At 35.0% G+C, this 26,534-nt stretch overlaps 1 pseudogene; it reads left to right on the plus strand.

Annotated features, from left to right (window-relative positions):
• The first annotated feature begins 597 nt into the window (after positions 1-597).
• The window catches only part of LOC145521909 (nuclear receptor coactivator 7 pseudogene), a 56,052-nt pseudogene continuing 30,115 nt past the window's right edge, over positions 598-26,534 (plus strand).

The following is a 26,534-nucleotide window of genomic DNA, read 5'->3' on the forward strand; positions in this document are numbered from 1 at the left end:
AAAAAGGGATTTGCTGAAAGACATTGGTACCTATCCAAAATCCAAAACAAACAAACAACAAAATTGATGTCATTGTCCTTAAAGTTTCTGAAACAAAGAATACTAAACCCATATGGTTTAGAGAAGAGATCTTGTAGTTTAAGCTAAGAAGAGAAACACACAGGATACAATGAAGTCTGGAGAAACTGAAAGAAGTAGGCATTCAGAGATGTGTTTTTATTTCCTTCTCCATTGGTTAGCCCATGATGACAGGCTCATTGTATTCTGAACTCACCTTAAGATGCCTCTGAAAGATTCTCCCCTGGGGCAACTAGAGGCAGAGTTCCAAGTTCCAGACATTACCCCAGATATGTATGGCTGCTATACAGCAGATCGCTTCCCAGGTCGTGTTGGTGGTAAAGAACTTGCCTGTTAATGCAGGAGATGTAATGGATACAGGTTCGATCCTGGGTGGGGAAGATCCCTTGGAGGAGGAAATGGCAACCCAACTCCAGTATTCTAGGCTGGAGAATCCCATGGACATAGGACCATGTTGGGCTATAGCCTGGGAGTCAGACATGACTGAAGTGACTTAACACACAGAGAGACCTAGAGTAAATGTGGCTTGGAGGACTTATGAATGATGGTGTGGGAAATGAAGGTAAGTGGCTTTGTTTGCATTTATTATCTACTCTATCTATGTTCTCTGTGGCAAAATTTTCATTAGTTAAAAATTTAAAGAAAGGGATATTTTTGGTTAATTGATTTAATTTTGTATTTAATAATGACACCTTGCTTATTTAACTTGTATGCAGAGTACATCATGAGAAACACTGGGCTGGATGAAGCACAAGCTGGAATCAAGATTGCCAGAAAAATATCAATAACTTCAGATATGCAGATGACACTACCATTATGGAAGAAAGTGAAGAAGAACTAAAGAGCCTCTTAAAAGTGAAAAAGGAGAGTGAAAAAGTTGACTTAGAGCTCAACATTCAGAAAACTAAGATCATGGCATCCGGTCCCATCACTTCATGGCAAATAGATGGGGAAACAGTGGAAACTGTGGCTGATTTTATTTTGAGGGGCTCCAAAATCACTGCAGACAGTGACTGCAGCCATGAAATTAAAAGATGCTTATTCCTTGGAAGGAAAGTTATGACCAACCTAGACAGCATATTAAAAAGCAGAGACATTACTTTGCCAACAAAGGTCCATCTAGTCAAGGCTATGGTTTTTCCAGTAGTCACGTATGGATGTGAGAGTTGGACTATAAAGAAAGCTGAGAGCAGAAGAATTGATGTTTTTGAACTGTGGTGTTGGAGATGACTCTTGAGAGTCCCTTGGACTGCAAGGAGCTCCAACCAGTCCATCCTAAAGGAGATCAGCCATGGGTATTCATTGGAAGGATTGATGTTGAAGCTGAAACTCCAATACTTTGGCCACCTGATGTGAAGAGCTGACTCATTGGAAAAGACCCTGATGCTGGGAAAGATTGAGGGCCAGAGGAGAAGGGGACGACAGAGGATAAGATGGTTGGATGGCATCACCGACTCAATGGACATGAGTTCGGGTAAACTCCGGGAATTGGTGATGGACAGGGAGGTCTGGTGTGCTGTGGTTCATGGGGTCGCAAAGAGTTCGACATGACTGAGTGACTGAACTGAACTGAACTGAATGTACTCTAAATCTGTAGTTAAATTTTCTCCACCTACCCATTTTTGTTGTTGTTGTTGTTGTTGTTGGTTTGTCTGTTAAAGAGTATTAGGGGGAATCTTTTGAATGCTAAGATTCAAAAGGCTGGGTAAAAGTTTATACATTAGTTATGTGTTGAGATTACTCTTAAACTATTGTATGGAAAAATTAGACAAACTTGTATTCCTCTGAAAAGTTCACAGGAGAAGTCATTGCATTTCTGCTTGGATGGGGCATGGTACTCGGCTCACCTGCTACTCTCCAGGGGCACACAGTTCCAACTCAGGGAGGTTTCTCTAATCCAAAACCATCCCACATGACACTCACTGTCAATGTCTTGGCCTAGGCTTTGTCCACTCTTCCCTAAACCTTCTCAAAAATCTCCAGACCTGCCACCGTAGCACCACTCTTGACTCTAATCCACTGTCTCTCATTCCTACTAGAATAATCTAGCAAAAAAACACAAGACAGTTATGATTTTATGGCAAAAAAATAATCTTCTTAAATCCTTTCTGAAATGTTGTTAGAGGAGCAAAATGTCTAGTTACTGTCTCTGAAGAAAATCTTAAAGAAATTTAACCTGCAGTAACTGACAATTCTACTCCTTAGAAGACAACCGAAGGGCATGATTTATCATAAAGTAACAATCAAGACTGTACCTTAAATCTTGCTATACTGTTTAGTGCAGCTTGTAATTATGAGAATTGCACCCTGTTGTGTTTTATTGATTATTTTTGGCTTAGACTCATATATTCATGCATTTTAAAATTTTCATATCAAAGCAAATTCTTCTGTGATAATAAATGTAATACGATGTCTTAAATTTGTCACAAGTATGTTTTTTCATTTGGGGTAATGCTGTTGGTTTATATGATTTAGTGAGATGATTCACATGATTTAGTGAGAGCTGTATGCTTTCAGTGTAAAAACATGATACAGGGAATTGACCTCTTGAATTTTTCTCTAGGGGACTGGTTGTTGTAATAAGAATCCAGATGCTCCCCACTTGAAAGAAAGCACCCTACCCTTTATCCTCTCTACTTTCTGCTTTTAGAGATACAAAGGAAACTGTAGGAAGGTTCAGAAAAACTGTGTTTTTTTGATTGAATTAAGCCTGCTGTAGTAAACCTTATTTCTGAGAGTTCAAAGGAGTCTGTCTGTAGCTCCCCCAAATTGCTGCCCTTCTAACCAGAAGCTGTATTTATATTCTGGAATCAAATAAATAGCTCTTGTGCCAATTATTCAAGTTATTTTGCTACATAGTCTTCATCTCTCCCTCAAAAAATGTGCAGTATATGTAGGCAGTGAGATTAAGGAAAGTTACACTATTGTTTTTTTCCCAAATATCAAAACTTTTTATGATATTTTAAAAATATAGTATAGTTTAGAATCTTATATTATTAGAGGTCTCCACTCGTGATTTCCATTTTATACACATGCACATAGGCCTGCAGGTCCCAAACTCTATCTAGTATCTGAATTCAGCGCTGCTGCAGCCTCAGCCAGCCTGGACATACACAGAGTAAATAAAGGAAAATGACTGGCCCCAGAGCTCAGGACATTCAGTATGAGCACTGCACCTGCTCTGTCAGCTTTTATGTAGTGATCTTACTGTTTTGCCTGCATTAACAGAACTGTTTTGTATTGCTCTTTAACCACAACTTAACTAACTCTTTTATGATGAGATAATCATATTTCTCTACTTCTTTGACTTTAAATTCCTTTAAAAAAATTCCCTTGAGGGCTTCTGTCTTCCATACCAAATAATTATGCATTTCTGTTTCTCCAAGTAATGCCAGGAACTATGTAGTTAAGGTAGATACAACATTATGTTATAATCATAACTCCAAGTTGAAACAGGGTAGTTTAAGAGATAAATAGAGCTGTAACCTGAAACGTGCTATTATTTCCCTTAGGTGGGAGGTGCTAGAAAGACATGAATAAGGTATCTGTGCTCACTGTTAACTCCAGGCTATACCAAGATCTGTCTGCACAGTATCACCTATCATCTTTTAGTTTATCCTCAGATATTTTCAATCACTAATATATATTTCTTATAGTAATACAGCCAATATTGTGTATGGATAAGAGAATACTATTGCTTTATACAGTCATAAATTCACACCAATGATAAACATAGACTGTCAGAATTTTCCTGTGGTTTCTTAGGTGCCCTGCTTTTGACAGACACAAACGTGTTTGTTTCTTGTGAGGATTTTCAGTGTTACTCTACTGATAGAATAGCCAGATGGTGAAGAGTTCCTATAAAACTGATTCTGTGAATCCCATCTCCATCCTTATACTCATTTTCATATTAAAAGGACTTACTTGCAAAATACCTCTGAGAGCATCAAAACTTCAAGCTCAAATCTGGCCAACTCTAAGTTTCTCTTTAACATGAAAACTTACGTTCCGTCCCTTATAAAAGAATCTCACATGAAAGATATGTATAACATATGGCAAACTAAATGCAATAGCAATGGATAAAAACCAAATAGAATGATATAATACTCTCAAGTTGGGGCTTCCCAGGTGGCTGGTGGTACTAGTGGTAAAGAATCCACCTGCCAATGCAGGAGATGCTGGAGACACCGGTCCAATTCCTGGATCTGGAAGATCCCTTGGGGGAGGAAATGGCAGCCCACTCCAGTGTTCTTGTCTGGAGAATCCCATGGACAGAGGAGCCTGGGGGGCTGCAGTCCATAGGGTCACAGAATTGGACATGACTGAGTGACTGAGCTCACACACAGTATTCTCAAGATAGGTGAGAGTATTAGAAGTATAGATTAGAGTATACAAAATTAGAAGCAGAAAGACCTATGATGGACAACAAACAATAAATGGAGTAGCTGAGGCAGGGATTCTGGGCAAGAATCCTGCACAACCTTGGCTAAGTTATTCTTTGTGTCTTAGTGGCCTGATGATAACAAACATGCATAATTCCTGGTGCTGTGTTAAGGATTAATTAAATCAGTTAATGTGTGTTACAAAGAACAATAGCTGGCCTTTGGAAACATACTATTAAAATTAACTACCGTTACTTGACAGCTTTCAGGCTTCCCAGCTGGCTCTAGCGGTAAAGAACCTGCCTGCCAATGCAGGAGACATAAGAGATTGGGTCTGAAAGATCCCCTGGAAGAGGGCATAGCAACCCAATCTAGTATTCTTGCCTAGACTATCCCCATGGACAGAGGAGCTTAGCGGGCTATAGTCCATGGGGTCACAAAGAGTCGGACATGATTAGAGCAACTGAGCGTGCATGTACTTGATAGCTTTCAGGCTTTAAGCTTACAATTTAATCTTTCCTTTCTTAAAGGTAATATAGTAACTATCCTCCACTATCTCTCCCCCATCTCCCTCAAAAAAATGTTAGTTTTGTCAAATGCTTTTTCTTCATCTACTGACATAATATTATGATTTTTGTCTTTCATTCCATTAGTGTCATGTTTCACATTTATTGATTTAAATCATGATTGTATCCTAGGGATAAATCATACTTGACTATGGTTTATAATCCTTTTATGTGTGCTAAGTTACTTCAGTTGTGTCCAACTCTTTGTGACCCTATGGACCATAGCCTGCCAGTCTCCTCTGTTCATGGGATTCTCCAAGCAAGAATAATGGAGTAGGTTGCAATGACCTCCTCTAGGGGAGGATTAGAGTAGTGATGCTGGGGCTCTCAGGAGGGCCTGCAGGTCCAGTGGCAGGCAGTGGTGGTAGTTGGAGTCTGTCATACGCACAACCTGGGTTGGGGCAGGTTGCAAATACACATGTTTTGGTGGGGGGGTCAGGCCCAGCAGCAAAAGCTAAGGCCAACTGCAGCCCCTCTGGCAACTGCAGGGTTGCTGGGATCAGCATGCACTTCTGTGGTTTCGGGAACTTGCCAGAGACATGAGCACAACAGTGAAGTCTGCTGAGGGAAGTCAGGCGAGTGGGATGCAAATACATAGTTAGAGGGTCTAGTCTCAAACAAGGCCAGCAGAGCAGGCCATCTAGAAGAGACAGGTCCAGAGTTGGGCTCATAAGCAGCTGTGGGGGCCCTAGCTATCAGCATTCTACTGAACTCTGGCCACTGCAGGGTTTTCCTATGGGTGAGTTCATGAGAGTGGAGGGTAGTGAAGTGATTTAGACTAGAGTTGTGTAGGTGCAGAGCTGGTGGACATAGCTGTAGGTGAGACTAATTGTACAGGCTAATGAGAGGAAATAGGGCCTGATCTGAGTATACATTTCACAGTCACTGTAACTCACCAGAGGCATGCACATAAGGGACCTGGTCACAGGTGTCAGAACTGCAGTGTGCATGTACACAGGGTCTACCCCCAAGGCCCGCACAGCCATAAGGGCCAGTCACCCAGATCTAGGCTACTGTCTTGTACTCATGCAGACATAAAGGTACAGACTGGAGGTGTGTGCAGATCCTTCTTCTGGCAGGGTAGAAGGGAGAGAGAGCAGGGAAGGACTCAGGAAGCTAGCACCTGCAAATTGTATCTGTGGGGCAAAAAAAAATGGTCAGCTCTGTAGGGGTCTCCGGTAGTTGTGCTGACCGTTGGGGTCTTCAGTAATAAAAGCTTCTGGGGTCCTCTGTGGAATAGGTCACTGGGAAGCCTGGTCACTCCTATTGTGTGGCTAATACCCATAGCCCCTATTCTTTGTTCCTGGCTGTCTCAGCCTTGCAGTCTCTGGATGGGGTGAAGCTAAAGCAAGGTTCTTCATGTAGTGCCCCAAATGGCTGGGGAAGCTGGTCACTCATTTCCTTCTCCCCTTCCCAGTTGCGGGGAACTCTTTCTAGGTGAGCTGTGCCTGCCTGTGGGGTGGTTCTTCTCAGGTTTGTTTTGTTCTACTGCGTTTCCTGAAGTTTCATACCCCGTGGACTCCTGAGCAATCTAAGAGCTGCTTTTGTTTATGGACAGCTGTCTAGTTGTTGATCTTTGAGGGGCAAGTGGACTGGCAAGAGATTTCCTACTCTGCCATTTTGGTAATGTCACTCATCCAGATTTAATTTTTAAATATTAGTATTACTGGAAAAAGCATATCTATGATTACTGAATGTTATTATGAGCTATAATTTCTCATACTATTCTGGAGCAGAGATATACTTTCTACCTATAAAAAGAAATGTTGAATGGATCATGGCATTCTCATGGAATTTATAAAAAATTCAAAGATAAACTAAAAAAATACTAAAATTTTAGAAAATTGGAATGAAAGTAGATCAAAGTTTTTAAATGTTATAAACAGTAATTATGTGATGAAATAGACCAAAGTACCTTATAATAATTAGAAAGTTATAGGGAGAAGTATAGTTTAAGTTTAATCATAAAGAATGGAAAGAGTACTTTTTTGATTATAAGTAACTAAAAATCCAACTCAAATCCACAAACAATATAGGAACTAAAATGTTTAAAGACTTGTATGGCTTCAGGTGAGGCTTAATTTTGAATAGTGTCATCAAAGTCCAATGTACAGCCAAGTGTACTGTACCATTGTTTTGCCTTATAAAGGAATTTGCATAAGGGAAAAATCAGTTAATGGTAGACAATTCTCCATGTACCTCTCATATTGCACATCTTGAGAGAAAGACACTGCCTTTCTTCCAAAGTTTCTTGTCAAGGATGGTTATACAGTGAACAACCTTGAAAGATACAAATGATTGTCTCTCCCCCGAGCAAAAAGAAGGCTGTCCTCAGTACTTCTCTCTCTCTCACATTCCAGTTCCAATCCACCAGAAAATGTTAGCTCTGTGTTAAAAACATATCCAGAATCTAATGTTTTCTGTATGTTTCTAAGGTTGACACTAGGCTTCAACATCTTTTGCCTGGGTTGCTACAGTTTTCCTGCTTCTACCTTACCCATTCACCCCTCTACAGTTTATTTGCAACACAGAATGAAATCGGTACTTCAAAAGATGTATAATTTATATCTTTCACTCGAAATTCTCTCATGGCTCACTGTTTCAATGAGTAAAGTCCAAAGTCTTCAGAGAGGCCTACCAAGTCCAACATGAGTCACACTCTCCCATCCTCATGACTTCTCTGATCATAGTCCTTACTACCTTCCTCTCCATTCATTCTGTTCCACCCACTCTGCTTCCCATGCTAATCCTAAAATACCTAGACCAGCATGCATGCCATACTTGATCTTTTCAGCCTCTGCATTTTTTGTTTCTTCTTCCTGAAAGTGTTCCTCCTCTAGCTATGCCATGGCTAACTTCCTTACCTTTCTGAAAGTATTTGTTCATTTTTCAACCTCTGACCATCTGTAAATTTACAACCTTCCTTCACTCCCACCCTAGCCCTTATCATTTCACGTTTCTTTTTTTTTTTTCACATTACTAATCATCTTCTTCTGCTGCTGCTGCTAAGTTGCTTCAGTCGTGTCCGTCTCTGTGTGACCCCATAGATGGCAGCCCACCGGGCTCCCCCGTCCCTGGGCTTCTTCAGGCAAGAATATTGGAGTGGGTTGCCATTTCCTTCTCCAATGCAAGAAAGTGAAAAGTGAAAGTGAAGTTGGCCAGTTGTGTCTGACTGTTAGCAACCCCATGGACTCAGCCTACCAGGCTCCTCCATCCATGGGATTTTCCAGGCAAGAGTACTGGAGTGGCATGCCATTGCCTTTTCCAATCACCTTCTAATTTGCTGTAAAATTTGCTATATAGACAGTCTTTATTGGGACTTCCCTGGTGGCTCAGGCAGTCAAGAGTCTGCCTGCAATACAGGAAATCCAGGTTCAATCCCTGAGTCAGGAAGATCCCCTGGAGAAGGAAATGGCCACCCCCTCCAGTATTGTTGTCTGGAGAAACTCATGGACAGAGGAACCTAATAGGCTACAGTCCAAGGGGTCAAAAAGAGTCAGACATGACTGAGTGATTAAACACACACATTCCTTTGGTATAATTAGAAGTCAACAGGACATATTTTTATCTGTGTTTTCAATTATGTTTCCAACCACATAATGCAGTGCATGCATGCATGCTAAGTCACTTCAGTAGTGTCAGACTGTTTGTGATCCAGTGGAGTGGGACCCACCAGGCTCCTCTGCCCATAGGATTCTCTATGCAAGAATACTGGAGTGAGTCATCATGCCCTCCTCCAGGAGATCTTCCCAATCCAGGGATCAAACTCATGGCTCTCATGTCTCCTGCATTGGCAGGTGGATTCTTCACCACTAGTGCCACCTGGGAAGCCCACATAGAGAGTACTACCAACATAATCCATGCTCAATAAATAATAGCTTAATAAAGGATGAAATGTCTCTCCTCAAAGTTTCTGTGGAAGAAGACAAAACATACTTATATTCATACATAATTCATAGTCATAATGTTGTTGTTCCTATGTTTTTCTTAATAGAGGCAATTTTAACAATATCCCCAAATTTTCCACTAGGATAAAACCCCTCATGATCATATGATGTAAGTTTTGAATATACTGTTAGTCATGACTTAGGCTTTTTTAGGTTCTCAGCTAAAAGTTAATCTTAATCCTAAAAATTGTTGGGCCTGATTAACAATACTTTCTTACTGAAGACAGGAAACATGGGACCCCTCTGGAATTTATAGTAAATGTACATTCACTGTTTGCTGCTCATTTTCTTGCTTCTCTTAGAAAAATATTTTGCAAGTTTCAGGTTACAGCTTTCTATTTTTCTCTTAAGCAACCTTGTCTCAATTTTAATGATGTGATTATATCATAGTGCTTTATTTGCTTCTACCACAAAAATTCTGGCACAAAATTGGGCAATTGCAAAAAGTGCAATTATTTAGATTGGAAGGAAACACAAAAGTGATTTAACTAAGGCAGTAAACATCAGGAAAAATATAGAAACATGAGTTCTTCACTGTCCTATTCTGTTCTGCTAATAGATGAATTAAATAGAAGCAAAGAAATAAAATTTAAAGTTATTATCTTACAAAATAAGTTATATTAATAGATTTTAGGACAAATTTATGATAAGAAAATCATATTATTCATGCCTTAATCAAAACACCTTACATCAAGAGTCAAAAAAAAGTAAGTACATTCTTAAAAAGAAAACAACTATTAACTTTATAAAACAAAATGAGGTGATAAAAATAATTATAAAGTACACATTTTTGTTTTGGCTTTAGTTTGGTAACAATGTACAATCCTATCAGACATATGTGAGATTTCCTGTCTCAGAGTTAATCCTCAATAAATATCAGTTCTTTTCGTTAACTTGCTTCTATGAGATCTTGCCAATACTTGGTATTAAATTTTTTTTAAAAATCCAATGTGAAACCAAAATAAGGTATTTTATTGCTTTAATATGCATTTTTTGTTATTAAACCCTTTTCCCATAAGTTTATCGGCCATTAGTATTTCTTATGTTTCTTGCATGGGTTTCCCTTTTATTTTTCTAATAGAGTGTTAATCTTTTGCTTATTGATTTCTTGAGAGTTTTATAGGATTAGAATATAAAGTCTTTGATTACACATACGGCAAACATTTGACATTTGCTCATGATATCTTTTCTTTTTAACTTCAGGATATTTAAATTTTTTATAGTCAAAACATCAATCTTTCCTTTGATGAAATACTTTGTAAGAACTTCCTCAGCTTGAGTTCAGACATATATTTTCCTATACTTTTTAAAAGTTACTTTCATTTGTCATATTTACTCTATTTGAAACTTATTTTAGAATATGGCACAAGGCAAAAATAACTTTTATCTAAATAGATAACCAATCTGCATGAGTTTAATGATACAATATTTATCTTGTAAAAGTAAAGCTAAGCTTCAATTTTCATCATTTGGACTTACAGCAATAACACAATTCTTAATTCTTAAATGTATAAAATGAAGATGTGTACAATAAAAATTTACTTTAGTATTTAATTATGCAGTGCTTTTATTTAAGTTCTGAGTGAAGAAATTCAAAATCAAAATGTGTACATTAAATGCATTCCATGAAAGTATTAGCTTTAGACTATTGCTATTCTAGAAACTGATAACATAAATGATACTTTATAAAAATAACCTCCTAGAAAACAATAAAATTAAATGGGGGAAAGAACAGATAGATCAATGGAACATTATATGCTACTGCTACTGCTAAGTCGCTTCAGTCGTGTCCGACTCTGTGTGACCCCATAGACGGCAGCCCACCAGGCTCCCCCGTCCCTGGGATTCTCCAGGCAAGAACACTGGAGTGGGTTGCCATTTCCTTCTCCAATGCATGAAAGTGAAAAGGGAAAGTGAAGTCACTCAGTTGTGTCTGACTCTTAGCAACCCCATGGACGGAAAATCCTCCGTCCGTGGGATTTTCCAGGCAAGAGTACTGGAGTGAGGTGCCATTGCCTTCTCCTTGGAACATTATATAGACCCATACAATATATAGTCAGTTGATCTTTGGCAAAGGGGCAAAGATTTTCCAATAGAGAAAGGATAGTTTTGTTTCACTTTTTAACAAACAGTGCTAGAACAACTGAACACCCTTGTGCAAAAACAAACAAACAAACAAACAAAAATATATATATATACACATATACATATAACTAAGTGGAAAAAAGGCCAATCTGAAAAGCCTATATACCATATGATTGTAATTATATGGCATTCTGGTCAGTAGTTGCCAGTAGTTGGTTGGGATGAAGATGATGGATGAATAGGCAGAGTACAGTGCTGTAAAAATACTCTGTATGATACTATGATGAATATATGTCTTTATACATTTGTCCAAACCTATAGCAAGTGCAGTACCAAGAGTAAACCCTAATGTAAACTATGGTCTTGGGTGATTATGATTTTGTCAATATAGATTCATCAATTGCAACAAATATACCACTCTAGTGGGGGATGTTGATAATGGGAGAAGCTATGCATTGTTGAGGCAGCATGTAAGGGAACTCTCTGTATGTTCCTCTCAATTTTGATGTTAAACAAAAGCTGCTCTAAAAAAAAAAATGTCTATATATAAGAGGAAAGAACAAATCTATGCATCTGTGTCTCTTATTCTGTCTCGCATATAGGGTTATCGTTACCATCTTTCAAATTCCATATATATGCATTAGTATACTGTATTGGTGTTTTTCTTTCTGGCTTACTTCACTCTGTATAATGGGCTCCAGTTTCATCCATCTCAGTAGAACCGATTCAAATGTATTTTTTTAATGGCTGAGTAATATTCCATTGTGTTTATGTACCACAGCTTCCTTATCCATTCGTCTGCTGATGGACATCTAGGTTGCTTCCATGTCCTGGCTATTGTAAACAGTGCTGCGATGAACACTGGGGTACACGCGTCTCTTTCAATTCTGGTTTCCTCAGTGTTTATGAGGGAGAAGGTGAGGGTGGGACGTTCTGGGAGAATAGCATTGAAACATGTATATTATCATATGTGAAACAGAACACCATTCCATGTTCGATGCATGAGACAAATGCTCAGGGCCAGGGCAATGGGATGACCCAGAGGGATGGGATGGGGAGGGTGGTGGGTGGGAGGTCCAGGAAGGGGAACACATGTAAATCCATGGCTGATTCATGTCAATGTATGGTAAAAACTATTACAATATTGTAAAGTAATTAGCCCCCAACTGAAATAAATAAATTTATATAAAAAAAAAATCTAGACACAGATCTCATACCTTTCAAAAAATTAACTCAAAATGGACCATAGATAAAAATGTTAAAGCCAAAAACTATAAAACTCCTAGAAAATAGCATCAGAGAAAATCAGATGTTAATGGGTTTTGTAAGGAATTTTTAAAGACAACACCAAAGAGACTATCCATTAAAGAAACAAATGATGAATTGAACTTCATTCAGGCAAAAACAAAACAAAATGAACTTCTATTCTACACAGACATTGTCAAAAGAATGAGAAGAAAAGCTAAATACTGGAACAAATGGTTTCAAAAGAAATATCTGATAAAGAACTGCTATTCAAAATATACAAAGAACTCTTAAAACTCAATAAAGTGAACAACTCAATTAAAGACCTAAAGAAATATTTTTCCAAAGAAGACATACAGATAGCCACAAGGCACAGGAAAGATGCTCAAAATTAGCAGTAATTATTGACTATGCATTGTCTAATAGATGTTGCTGTTTAGTTGTTAAGTCTTGTCCATCTCTTTTGTAATCCCATGGACTGCAGCCTGCCAGACTCCTCTGGCCAAGGGATTTTCCAGGCAAGAATACTGGAGTGGATTGCCATTTCCTTCTTTAGTGATCTCCCCAAACCAGGGATCGAAGCCACGCCTCATGCATTGGCAGGTAGATTGTTTTTTTTTATCACTAAGCCACCTGGGAAGCCCTGTCTAATAGATTGCATTGAATAAAATGTTTATGAAATTTAAATCATAGATGCTCTTTTTTATTATATAAGTTTCAGGTGTACAGTTATAGTTTTACATTTGTTTGAAATACAAATTCACTACCACCAGAAGTCTAGTTGCTATCCATCACCATAGAGTTGACCCCCTTCAAATATAGTTTCTCTTAACTGTAGTAATAATAGAATGGATTACAAATATTAAACGGAAAAGAATAAAAGTAATGAAAGTTTTATATATGTAACAAATAATGAAAAATAAACGTGAACAATAAGGATCTCAGTACAGAGAAACATAAATTTATTTATATATAACCATCAGAATCTACATTAAATTATTCTGAGACTTTAAGCCTAGTCTATTATTCTGATCATACTGAGTAGCAAAAAAAAAAAAAAAAAAAGCAGCAAAATGAGGGAATAGAAAAAAATCTTTTGTCTTTCAGAAAAGTTGAACAATAGATCCATAGATTTTCTTGATTTTGGCCCATTGAGGAAAACAACTTTTAAATATGTTTTCCAATTTCCAGAAAGTATTTGCAACATTTGTACACTTGGTTTCAAATTGTATGTGTTCCTACTGAACTAGTTACATTCTAATCAGTCTACCATAGCTGTGCATCTTTCTTTCCATGCTATTGTAGCTGTAATTCAAGAAAACATCTACTTCCAGCAGAATTTTAAAGCTGATTGGGACATAAGGAATACATATTTCAATCCTAGCAGTTTACACATGAAAGAACTGAGTATCTGAGAGTTTGAATTATTTTCCCACGGTCGTGTATCTAGTTAAAAGCTGAATTGGTTACCTTAAAAAAATTTCTGGAATTGAAACAGAGTTTTTTACATACAGCCTGAAGAAATGTAACATTTATACCAGTGAGGAAAAAATTAGAATATTCTTATTCCACCACGTGCTTTAAAATTTCATCTCCTTTACTTTTTGACAAATCTTTAAAATATTTTATAATTTGGTTTACAAATTGACATTGGGTAAAGAGAAACATTTAAGATGTTCTTTTGATTCCTTATGGAAAGGACCATCATTATTTCACAGTAGTGCTAAAAGATAGAGATTCCATAAAACAAATGGGCACCAGAAGCCTTTCTACTATTTCTACTGAAATTATAGAATCAGGTTTAAGCATTCTTATTTGAATCAATTGTTATCTTTTTCAGGGAGTTCATTTCAAAATACTTTCCTGTGTTTCTTTTTTCCCCCCAGGCTTGAATATAAGCTAAATATACAACACAAAGTCCTTATGGCATAAACACATGCGTGACATTCTGAACTAGAAACATTTCATTATATTGAACTGGTTTTCTCCACCAAAGTTTCCTTCTATTCTCTTCTGTTTGATGAAAAGTCACCTAAGTTCAAAAATCGATAATGAATTCCCTAAAGTTATAAATATGGTGTCAAATATCCCAATTAGAGTGAAAAATCAGATTTGTGTGTATGATTGCAGACCTAGCTTAAGAAAAAGACTGGCTGACTCTGAAATGATCCCCTAAGCTAGCCTATCAGCATAAGGTTCAGAAATATAGCTTTCTTCTGTCCACAAAGATAAGTTGGTTTGATTGTTATAAAAACGGGCTCTGGTATGACTGAAAAAAAGTTATAAATGTTGTAACTCAGCCCTCAAATGCTGTATATCTCAAATAATTTTTGAAGCAATTAAATGACAGTGTATGTAAAGCACTTAACCACAGTGCTTAACGACCTGATAACCAACCAAAAGTAGTCCACTTTTATTTCCTCTCTTTATGTACTTAAAATCCTCTGCTAACCTCTACTCTTTGAAACACTGATACTTTTATTTGACTACTTTTCTTAGAAATTTCTAGTCCTCCTGGTGGAGTGAATCACATCTTTAACTACTTTTTACATGTCACTTTCACCTCTTTTATAGTATTGCCTTTCCTTGAATATTACATTTAGTTATATCTGTGTCCCTTTCAGGACAAGGCAATGGCACCCCACTCCAGTACTCTTGCCTGGAAAATCCCATGGATGGAGGAGCCTGGTAGGCTGCACTCCATGGGGTCGCTAAGAGTTGGATGCAACTGAGCGACTTCACTTTCACTTTTCACTTTCATGCATTGGAGAAGGAAATGGCAACCCACTCCAGTGTTCTTGCCTGGAGAATCCCAGGGACGGGGGAGCCTGGTGGGCTGCCGTCTATGGGGTCACACAGAGTCAGACACGACTGAAGCGATTTAGCAGCAGCAGTGTCCCTTTCAAGAAGACTTGCTCCTGGAGTGCTGTATGTCATGTTGAATTCAGTCTTGTATACAAGAGGAATTTATAATTCAGTAAACATTCACTGAGTTAAAATAATTAAATATTACAGAAGAATTAACCCTACTGAGATGAGTGTTATGCCATGTCTACATAATGCTGTATATCTGGTTAGAATCAGGTTTCATTTATTTCTTCAATACATAGCTAGAAAATATGCCCTTGTGTTGACAAAACATTTCATCTTTGACAAAAAAGTTTAATAATGTGTGTATGTTTACATTAATTTAGCCTTCAAGTTTTCAAAGCATATTGCTTAATTTGTCTATTTTGCATAAAATTTTCTTTATATCTACATTCAGTTTTTTCAAAGCATTAATTTAATTTCAATAGCACAGCCAATATGTTGCTAATAAATTAAAATTCAGTTGTCAACCAATTCTGGGTGTAACTTTCACTGTAACTCACATATAAAGCTTCTGAGAGGCAAGTATAATTCCTAAGACTCTAAAGGGGGAAATTTATCCTTTGAGTCATGTATAATAATGACTAAGCTTTGTATTTTAATACTTATAAGAAAAAGCATCTATATGCTTTATATTAGAAAGTAAATTCTTCAAGTTTCACTAGTATCTTAACTTTTCACTTGAATCTTAATACATCTGAAGTAACAGGGAGAAAGAAAAGACATGTTTGATTTGACTTTAATCTTAGGTCATTGACAGCCAAAAATGTAATTAACATCCAAAACTGAAAAGGAGAGAATAGAAGCTTTAATTTCTTTAATGTCAAAATAGTTGGCTTACTATATAGGGAAATATGAGTAAGTATTAGACCAGATCTCTGTATCTATTTACTTTAATGTATAATTTAGCATTTGTTTGCTTAGATGAAAGATAACTTTCTTCAATTCTATCAGATTCTGTACTTCCCTACATGTTACATGCCATGTTACTACTCGGGTGTATGAAAGTTTAATCATGCCTGAGGTATTTCACAAGAAAGCAAATAATGATCATTTGTAATAAGTTTATTATAGAGTGGAAACTTATCTCCTCAGTGGGTTAAATTTAGGTGTTTTAAAATAAAAATACTCCAGTAGAACAGGTCATCCTGTTTATGAATTTGTCTTTTGTCTTTATCTTTTGAACACAAAATTTGTTTCTCTGCAATGAGGAATATATTTAAATTATTTTTGCGGGATCAATTAGATATGAACCAATATAGGTGTCACTAAGCATCATTAAGTAATAAAGTCCATTGTATAATTCTATAAAAAGGTTTAGTTTGGGGAGTTTTCACAGCAACAAGAAAGGAAGAATACAGTGTTCCTGCATAATTTATTATTTATCCATATCAAAATTATATTACCTAATAGATTGTTCTTCAAAAGGCATAAATGCATCCTAGTGTCTGTTATATAATTAACATTTATTTGCTCAACTTCTTGATCTTCCAAAGCTATGTTACCCTGCTATATCTCAGAAAAGCCAAAAGTACAGCACTGGCCAGAATTATTTACAAAAAGGGGCATAACTTATAGTAATGAATAGATGTGGTAAGGGATATTAATAACCAGGTACTATACTAAAACATAAGAATTTCTTAATAAGAACTTTCAAAACACTATAAAGTTAGGGATAGAGAAAATTAACTGACTTTGCATACTTGTCACTTCTTTTAACTTTTTAATTCTTTTTTTGTTCTCTGCACCGTAGATGCCTCATTCTAATATTTCCCTCACTTCTGTTCTGACTGATTTTATTTAAATTATTTGTTATTTTAAATGAAAATTTTAAAGATATTGAACATGCATATATGCATGAGTATATACGTATAGATGGTAAAGTCATAACTCAGACAGTAAAGAATATGCCTGCAATGCAGTAGACCTGGGTTTGATCCCTGGGTTGGGAAGATTAGTATATGTATATACAACATTTCTAATATTAAATCCTTGTTGTTGCTTAGTTACTGAGTCATATCTGACTGTGCAATCCCATCTACTGTACAGAACCAGGCTCCTCTGTCCATGGGATTGCCCAGGCAAGAATACTGGAGTGGGGTGCCATTCCTTCTCCAGGGTATCTTCCCTACCCAGGGATCAAACTCACATCTCCTGAATTGGCAGTAGGATTCTTTACAACTGAGCTACCAGGGAAGCCTATTAAATCCTTATGTACATACATATAAAATTTCTAATTTTGTCATTTTTCACATGGTTGTTTATATACAAAGAATGACTTATGAGTTAGAAAGCTAGTAAGTTATATTATACACCTTTAAAATGTGAAAAACACAACTAGCATTTTAAATGCATTTCTCTATGAATACTTGAAATTAAAGAAAATCACCTTTTTACAATGTCACTGTTGTTTGATCAAATGCACACAACATTTAGAAGTAGAAACTGCTAAGCTTGTTGATTAAAGTCTTTAAGTGTCGTAAGAAACCCAAATTTAGTTTCAGAGCAAGTGTTTATACAGTTACTATATATTGACAATCATTAGGTATGGGATGTTATTTTCTAGTAATTCTGCATAGGTACCAATACAAATTATATATATATATATATATATATATATATATATAGAGAGAGAGAGAGAGAGAGAGAGCACAAGTTAATTTTGGTACTTAATTTCTAATATATAAAATAAAATCTATACATACATTGTTTAGTTTTTATATTTGTATAGCATAGCTATGAAGCACTATGTTAATTATTGAATCACATTATCTTTGATTTTTAGATTACCAGTAATTATTAATTTATTTTTCTGTATTTTTCCAAATGTTACATAGTTAAGTATCCATGACTTGTATAATCAGAACATAATTTTTTTCTCTAAGGAGAAAAAAGTTTGTTTTTTTTTTTTCCTGTAAAGACTGCCCTCTCATTCAGTGTCTTGCTAAGAAGCCCTGAATGGCAGTATGGCGGCTGCACGTCCCTGCCTTCAGCTGATCACTCCAGTACATGTTCCACTGTCACTCTTGGCTTGAGAACAGGTTGTATATTTGGGGTGACTTTATGTTGGTATGCACAAAAGCCCAGCTTCTAATTAGTTTAGAAGAAAGTTACATACAAATACTATTCTGGACAAAAGGAAGAGAACTACAAACATGCAGACTATCTAGATTATCAAGGGTGTAGTGCTTTCTTTTAACTCAGAATATTATTACCTTTGGAAAAGGAAACAGCAACCCACTCCACTATTCTTACCTGGAGAATTTCATGGACGTAGGAGACTCACAGGCTACAGTCCATGGGGTGACAAAGAGTCGAACACAACTGAGTGACTAACACACATATTACCTTATAAGAACGACATCATTGACTACATTTGTTAATATGAAGCTCAATTTTTTACCTGTAAACAAAATAATAAAAAGCCCAACTTTGTATTGTTATGAGGTTTTGCTAACATTACATATGATATTTGTGGAATTTCTCTTCTAAGTAATCTGCAACAGGAAAATCTGGATTGCATTTGGCTACTAGTCATGCAAATGTAAATGTAAATCATGTTAGAAACAACCCAAAACAAACTTCTTCATAATTCTCTTCAACAAAATAGAAAAAATTGCCAAGTTTGTGAATCACCTAATTTGACTAAAAATTATTTAAATGTTCCTTTAGCTATTTTGAGAAATTTATACCATACAAACAGTCAATTTTTTTTCAATTCCTCTTATTTGTATTCTTATCTCTTATGTAAGTGTATTTACTCAGATTTTGTACTATACATTCTGTTTTAAGTAAAACATCTGTGTGTTACCACCTGCCTACAACCACCCCTGCAAAAATGTGATTTCTGCAAACTAACAAGAACAAACTGACACAGCAGAAATACATAGCTGTAGGTGGATGGAGGGTCTTCCATCTGTAGTGCACACCTCTTATAGTAACTCAACAGAGGTTATACAGGTTGGAATAATATGTGCAAGGTAAAATTAAATAAAACTAGAAATCTAACTTTATGATATTGAAATCTTTCCCTACTTTATCCTTTGATTATATTGATAAATGCAGAAAAACAGTCTTGATAATGTGCTACAAAATCATTTTTATACAATTTCATCAAATAAATATCAAATGTCACAACTTTAGTGACAGAATTATGATTACTTATTAAAAATAATATGCCATTTCAGAGAGGTTAAGATATTGCCTATTGTTTTTGGAATTTTCCTACAAATGACATAAGATTTAGTGTTAACTTCTAAGTATGAGCTTTTAAAATTTTACCTTAGCCTATCTTAACCATGTAGCGATCTCTCTATTTTAGAGCACTGGTTAAGACATCCCAGATTGCTATCAGGATGGTTTCATTTTGATTATGATGACCAAAATTATATTAATTAATTACAATCTTGTTCTAATTATAAGAAGTTTTATTTTAAAGAGGATTTCGGTGCCTAAAAGGAAATTAACCTTTTTCATTTCTGTATAAATGACAAAGCCTTCCTAAGCTGTATTATATAACAATTTCAAATATTTATTTCTGTCATATATTTTCAAGAAATAAGTATTCAATCAAATGACATTTATTTTTCTAATTTTATGTGTAAGTGGTTCAAATGTGAAAATTAAACTCAATGTCTTATTTATTCACATTTATAAGATAGAACTATTTCTCATTTTTGATAAAAAATGTATAGTACAAAAGTAATTTAAACTATGAGAACCAAAGTCTAATGTCTGTATATCCATTTTTCACGAAATGAAAGAATGTTCTTTTCTCTGGCAATCTGCAGAAACATAAACATCCCAGTCAGATCCTATTTGCATCAAATTCCATTTGATCGAATTATAATTTGTAATAAATAAAATTGATACGTTTTTAACTGAACAATGCGATGATTTCAACAAATGCATAGCCCTATCTTACTATCACCACAGTCAAGATGCAGAATATTTCTATCACCACAAAATATCATCTCATGTAACTTTGATGTCAATTATTTCCTCACTTCTCCTAACTCCTACCTCAATCAACAGTGAACCACATAATTATTTTCTGACAACATATATTAATTGTACCTCATCTAGATTTCTCATATAGATATGTATTTGGTTTTGCTGTTTGGCTTGTTTTGTTATGCTTTTTGCCATGGCATTTAAAAAAAGTATTTTCTATGTATTTTTATGTCTATATTTTTGTGTATTATGAAGGCACTTTTAGTAGGAATCTTTTTAGAATTATCAACCATTTGTTTCCCAAAAAATGCAAATAGTATTCCATTGTATGGCCATAAAATAATTTATTCACCTTTTTTTTGAACTTTTTTTCCCACTTTTGATTATTGTGAATTAAATTATTGTGACTATGACCTGTATACAGTTCTTTGTGTAGATTCACATTTTCATTTCCTTGGGATAACTACCTAGGACTAAAATTGTTGTTAAACACAAATATTATATAACTTAATTTTTTTTTAAGTACTAAATGCTTTTCAAAAGTGTATTTAACATTTTCTACTACTACTAGCAATATATGAGTGTTCCAGTTGTTCTTCATTCTCACCAACACTTTGTGGTGCTCATCTTTTTACTTGTAGCCATTTCAGAGGGTCCTTAGTGGATATTTTGTGGTTCTGAACTGCAGTTTATTGATAACTAGACCTTTAAGTTTGTTTGTTTTTATTTAATTATAGGGTGTGTGCATTGATATGTGTTATTCATTAAGTGTCCATTCATATCTACTGCCCATTTTAATACATTTTATTAGTTAATTGTAAAAGTATTTTTTTTAATATCTTCTAGATTACAAATCTTTGTTTTTATACATTCTGGACTGTAGTCCTTTGTACTCTATATATTTGCTTTAACTTTTTCAAGTTCAGTTTATTGTTTATTCTATAGCTATTATTATTTTGTGGCTTGACAAAGAAATATTTGCCTATATCAAGCTCACAAAGATCTTTCTTCTGCATTCATCTTTATATTTCATATTTTGAACTTTTACCTTTGCTATAAAAATTACCATAGTAATATTTCTCTATGCTTAGAAGTAAAGGTTGAATTCTTTACTTTCAGCTTTCAAGTGTAGATTTGGTTGGACTAGTACCATTTGTTGAAGAAAATATATCTTTTTCTTTGAATTTAATCTTGAATTTCATTGAAAATTAACCTCTAAAGGCCTATTATACAATCTCCTTTCTACTTCATTGGTACATTTGTCTATCTTAACATGTATTTCACGTTATCTTGAACTCAGTGATTTTAAAGTAACACTTAAAAAATAAATCTTAATGTTTTCTTAATTTTATAAAAAATTTGGTTACTATAAATTCTTTGGCTATTCAAGTATATTATAAAATCATCTTTATTTCTGGGGAAAACTTCTGAGGATGTGATTAGAATTATATTGAATCTACAGGTAACTTTGGAGAGAATCAATTGGTAAACAAACAGATTCTTCATGAATATTTTATTTTCAGAATATATATATATATATATATATATTGCTCATATTTAAATTTGCTCTTTCAATTCATATTTGTTGATGCTTTTTGTAAAATGTACTCTTTTAAAATTAATTTTCAATTATTTATTGCTAACAATTGATGTCTTGTGTCCTTGCTAAACAGGATCATTCCCACATAAACACAGCCATTCAAGACCACAAGACCTTTGAGATCACAGCAGATAACTATTTCTCCTAAATTCATACAGTAAAAGATAAATAAGAAAAATGAAAAACAGAACTGTTTCCAATTAAAAGAACAAGATAAATCTCCTGAAAAAAAAATAAAGCAGACCTCTCCAGTCTATCAGATCCTGAGATCAGAAAAGACAAAATAAAAATGCTGAAGGAATTAAGAAAGAACATAGAAATGTGGATCATTGTAACAAGGAACTAAATAAACAGGAATCAATCAAAATTAGACAACTCAATTGCCAAGATGAAAATGACCTAAAGGCAACAAATAGCAAATTAGATAATGTGGAGGAATGAGTAAGTGACCTGGAAGATGGATACAGAGTACCAAAAATCACCAATCAGAAGAACAGGAAAAAAAATTTTAAATGACAGGAATAAATACTGTAAAAATATTATAAGCAGTTACATGCCAATAAATTGGACAACCTAAAATAAATAATCAAGCTCCTAGAACCATATAGCTTGTCAAAACTAAATCAAGAAGAAACAGATAATTTGAATATACTGATCACTAGAAGTGAAATAGAATTTGCGATTAAAAAAAAAAGATTCCTTGCATGTAAATTTAGGACTAAATGGGTTCATTGAGAAATTCTGTCAAACATACAAAGAAGAATTTACACCATCCTTCTCCAACTCTTCCAAAATATTGAAGAGGAGGGAATATTCCAAAGTCATTCTGGAAGTCCCATCATCCTTATACCAAAACCAACAAAGACTCTACCCAACAATGAAAATTACATGCTAGTATCTTTGATTAAGTCCTCAAAAATATTAGCAAGGCAAATCCAATCACACATTAGAAAAGACCATACACTATGATCAAGCTGGATTCATTCCAGCATCACAAAGATGTTTCAAAACATACAAAGTCAATGTGAAAGTCCCCTACATATGCTGTCTAAAAGAGACTCATCTCAGACATATGGACACACCCTGAAAATGAGTGGCTGCAAAAAGATATTCCGTGCAAACAGAGATTAAAAGAAAGCAGGAGTAGCAATATTCGTATCAGATAAAATAGATTTTAAAATGAAGACCATTACAAAAGACAAGGAACGTTACAAGGAAAGGCACTACATAATGATCAAGGGATTAATCCAAAAAGATATAACAATTGTAAATATTTATGCACCCAAAATAGGAGGACCTCAATACATAATGCAAACGCTAGCAACTATTAAAGGGGAAATAGACAATAACACAGTAATATTCCACTCATACCAATGGAAAAATCATCCAGACAGAAAATTAATAAGGAAATACAAGCTTTAAATGATACATTGGACCAGTTGGACATAAGTTATATTTACAGAGAATGTCATCCAAAAACAGTAGATTCCACTTTTTTCTCAAGTGCACATGGAACATTCCCCAGGACAGATCACACTTGGGTCACAAATAAAGCCTTGGTAAATAAAAAAAAAAAAAAAAGAAAGAAAGAAATCATTTCAAACATCTTTCCTGACCACAAAACCATAAGATTAGAGATTAACTATAGGGAAAAAAAAATGTATTATAAAGGACACAAACACATGGAAGTTAAACACTATGCTTCTGAATAACCAACAGGTCACTAAAGAAATTAGAAAGGAAATAAAAATATACCTAAAAACAAATGACAATGAAAACATGACAACTCAAAACCTATGGCATGCAATAAAAGCAGTGCTAAGAGGGAAGTTTATAACAATACAAAGCTAACTCAAAAAACAAGAAAACCATTGAACAAACCACCTAACTTTACACCTAAAGCAACTAGAAAAGGAAGAACAAAAACAGCCCAAAGTTAGTAGAAGGAAAGAAATCATAAAGATCAGAACAGAAATAAGTGAAAAAGAAATGAAGGAGACAATAGCAAAGACAGTAATACTGAAAGCTAGTTCTTTAAGAAGACAAACAAAATTGACAGACCATTAGCCATTAGACTCATCCAGGGGAGAAAAAAGAAGAAGAAGACTCAAATCAAAAAAATTAGAAATGAAAAAGAAGTTACAACAGAAAACATATGAGACTACTCATAAGAGACTACTATGGGCAACAATACGCCAATAAAGTGGACAATCTCAAAGAAATGAACAAATTCTTAGAAAATTATAACCCTCCAAACTGAACCAGGAAGAAATAGAAAATATGAACAGACATATCACAAGCACAGAAATAAAAACTGTAATTAAAAAAAAATCATACAATAAACAAAAAACAAAGACCAGGTGGTTTCACAGATGAATTATACCAAAAGTTTAGAGAAGAGCTAACACCTATCCTCTTCAAAATCCTCCATAAAATTGTAGAGGAAGCAAAACTCCCAAACTCATTCTACAAGGCCACCATCACCTTGATACCAAAACCAGACAAAGACATAACAAAAAAAAAAAAAAGAAGAAGAAAGAAAGAAAGAAAATTACAGGCCAATATCATTGATGAACATAGATGTAAAGATCCTCAACAAGATTCCAGTAAATAGAATCCAACTACACATTAAAAAGACATATAACATGATCGACTGGGCTTTTTACCAAAGATGCAAGGATTCTTCAATATACACAAATCAATGTGATACCATAGCAGCAAACTGATAGATACAAACCATATGATCATCTCAATAGATGCAGAGAAAACTTTTCACAAATTCAACACTCACTTATGACAAAGCTCTCCAGAAAGTAGGCATAGAAGAAACATACCTCAACATAATAAAGGCTATATATGACAAACCCACAGCAAACATTATTCTCAATGGTGAAAACCTGAAAGCATTTTTTCTAAGATCAGGAACAAGACAAGGTGCCCACTCTCACCATACTTAACATACTTTTGGAAATCCTAGCCACAGGAATTAGAGAAGAAAAAGAAATAAAATAAATTCTGATTGGAAAAGAAGTAAAACTCTCACTGCAGATGACATGATACTATACATATAAAACCCTAAGGATGCCACCAGAAAATCACTTGAGCTGATCAATGAATATAATAAAGTCAGAGGATATAAAATTAATACACAGAAATCCTCAGCATTCCTATACACTACCAATGAAAAATCATAATGAGAAATTAAGGAAACAATCCCATTCACCATTGCAACAAAAAGAATAAAATATCTAAAGAGACAAAATATCTGTATGCAGAAAACTATAAAACACTGATGAAAGAAATCGAAGATGACACAAACAAATGGAAAGATATACCATGTTCTTGGATTGGAAGAATCAATATTGTGAAAATGACTATACTATACAAAGCAATCTATAAATTCAATACAATCCCTATCAATCTACCAATGATATTTTTCACAGAACTAGAACAAATAATTTCACAATCTGTATGGAAACACAAAAGACCCCAAATAGGCAAGCTATCTTGAAAAAAAAATGGAGCTGAAGGAATCAGATGCCCTGATTTCAGACTATACTACAAAGTTGTAGTCATCAAGACAGTATGATACTGGCATTAAAACAAAAATAGACAAATGGAAGAAGATAGAATGCCCAGAGATAAACCCATACACCTGTGGGCATGTTATCTTTGACAAAGGAGACAAGAATATACAATGGAAAAGTTGGTCTCTTCAATAAACAGTGCTGGGAAACCTGGAAAGCTACTTGTCAAAGATGACATTAAAATAATTCCTAACACTATTCACAGAAATAAACTCAAAATGGATTAAAGATTTAAATTAGACTAGAAACTATAAACTCTTATTGGAAAACGTAGTCAGAACACTCTTTGACCTAAATCACAGCAAGATCCTTTATGATCCATCTCCTAGAGTAATGGAGATAAAAAGGAAAATAAACAAATGGGACCTAGTTAAACTTAAAAGGTTTTGCACAGTGAAGGAGTTCATAAAAAAGATGAAAAAACAAGCCTCAGAATGGGAGAAAATAATAGCAAATGAAACAACTAACAAAGGTTAATATCCAAAATATACAAGAAGCTCATGTAGCTCAATACCAGAAAAATAAACAACCCAATCAAAAAGTGGGCTGAAGACCTAAACAGACATTTCTCCAAAGGATACATACAGATGGAAAATAAACACAAGATGCTCAAAATTGCTCATTATTAGAGAAATGCAAATCAAAACTAAAATGAGGTATCACCTCACACTGGTCAGAATGGCCATCATCAAAAATTCTACAAACAATAAATACTGGAGAGGGTGTGGAGAAAAGAGAACCCACTTGCGCATTTGGTGGAAACGTAAATTGATACAGTCACTATGGAGAACAGTATGGAGATTCCTTAAAAAACTAGGAATAAAAACACCTTATGACCCAACAACCCCACTGCTGGGCATATACCCTGAGGAAACCATAACTGGAAAAGACACAAGCACCTCAATGTTCATCACAGCACTATTTATAATAGCTAGGAAATGGAAACAACCAAGATATCATCAACAGATGAATGGATGAAGAAGCTGTGGTACATATACACAATGAAATACTACTCAGCTATAAAAAGGAACACATTTGAGCCCGTTCTAATAAGGTGGATGAACCTAGAGCCTATTATACAGTGTGAAGTTAGTCATAAAGAAAAAACAAATACTGTATATTGACACATACATATGTAATCTAGAAAGATGGTACTGATGAATCTATTTGCAGGGCAGCAAAGAAGAGATAGACATAAAGAACAGACTTGTGGGGACAGTAGG

Source organism: Giraffa tippelskirchi, chromosome 9 (genome assembly GCF_054371585.1).
Source record: "Giraffa tippelskirchi isolate mGirTip1 chromosome 9, T2T-mGirTip1v1.2.pri, whole genome shotgun sequence".
Taxonomy (NCBI): Eukaryota; Metazoa; Chordata; class Mammalia; order Artiodactyla; family Giraffidae; genus Giraffa; species Giraffa tippelskirchi.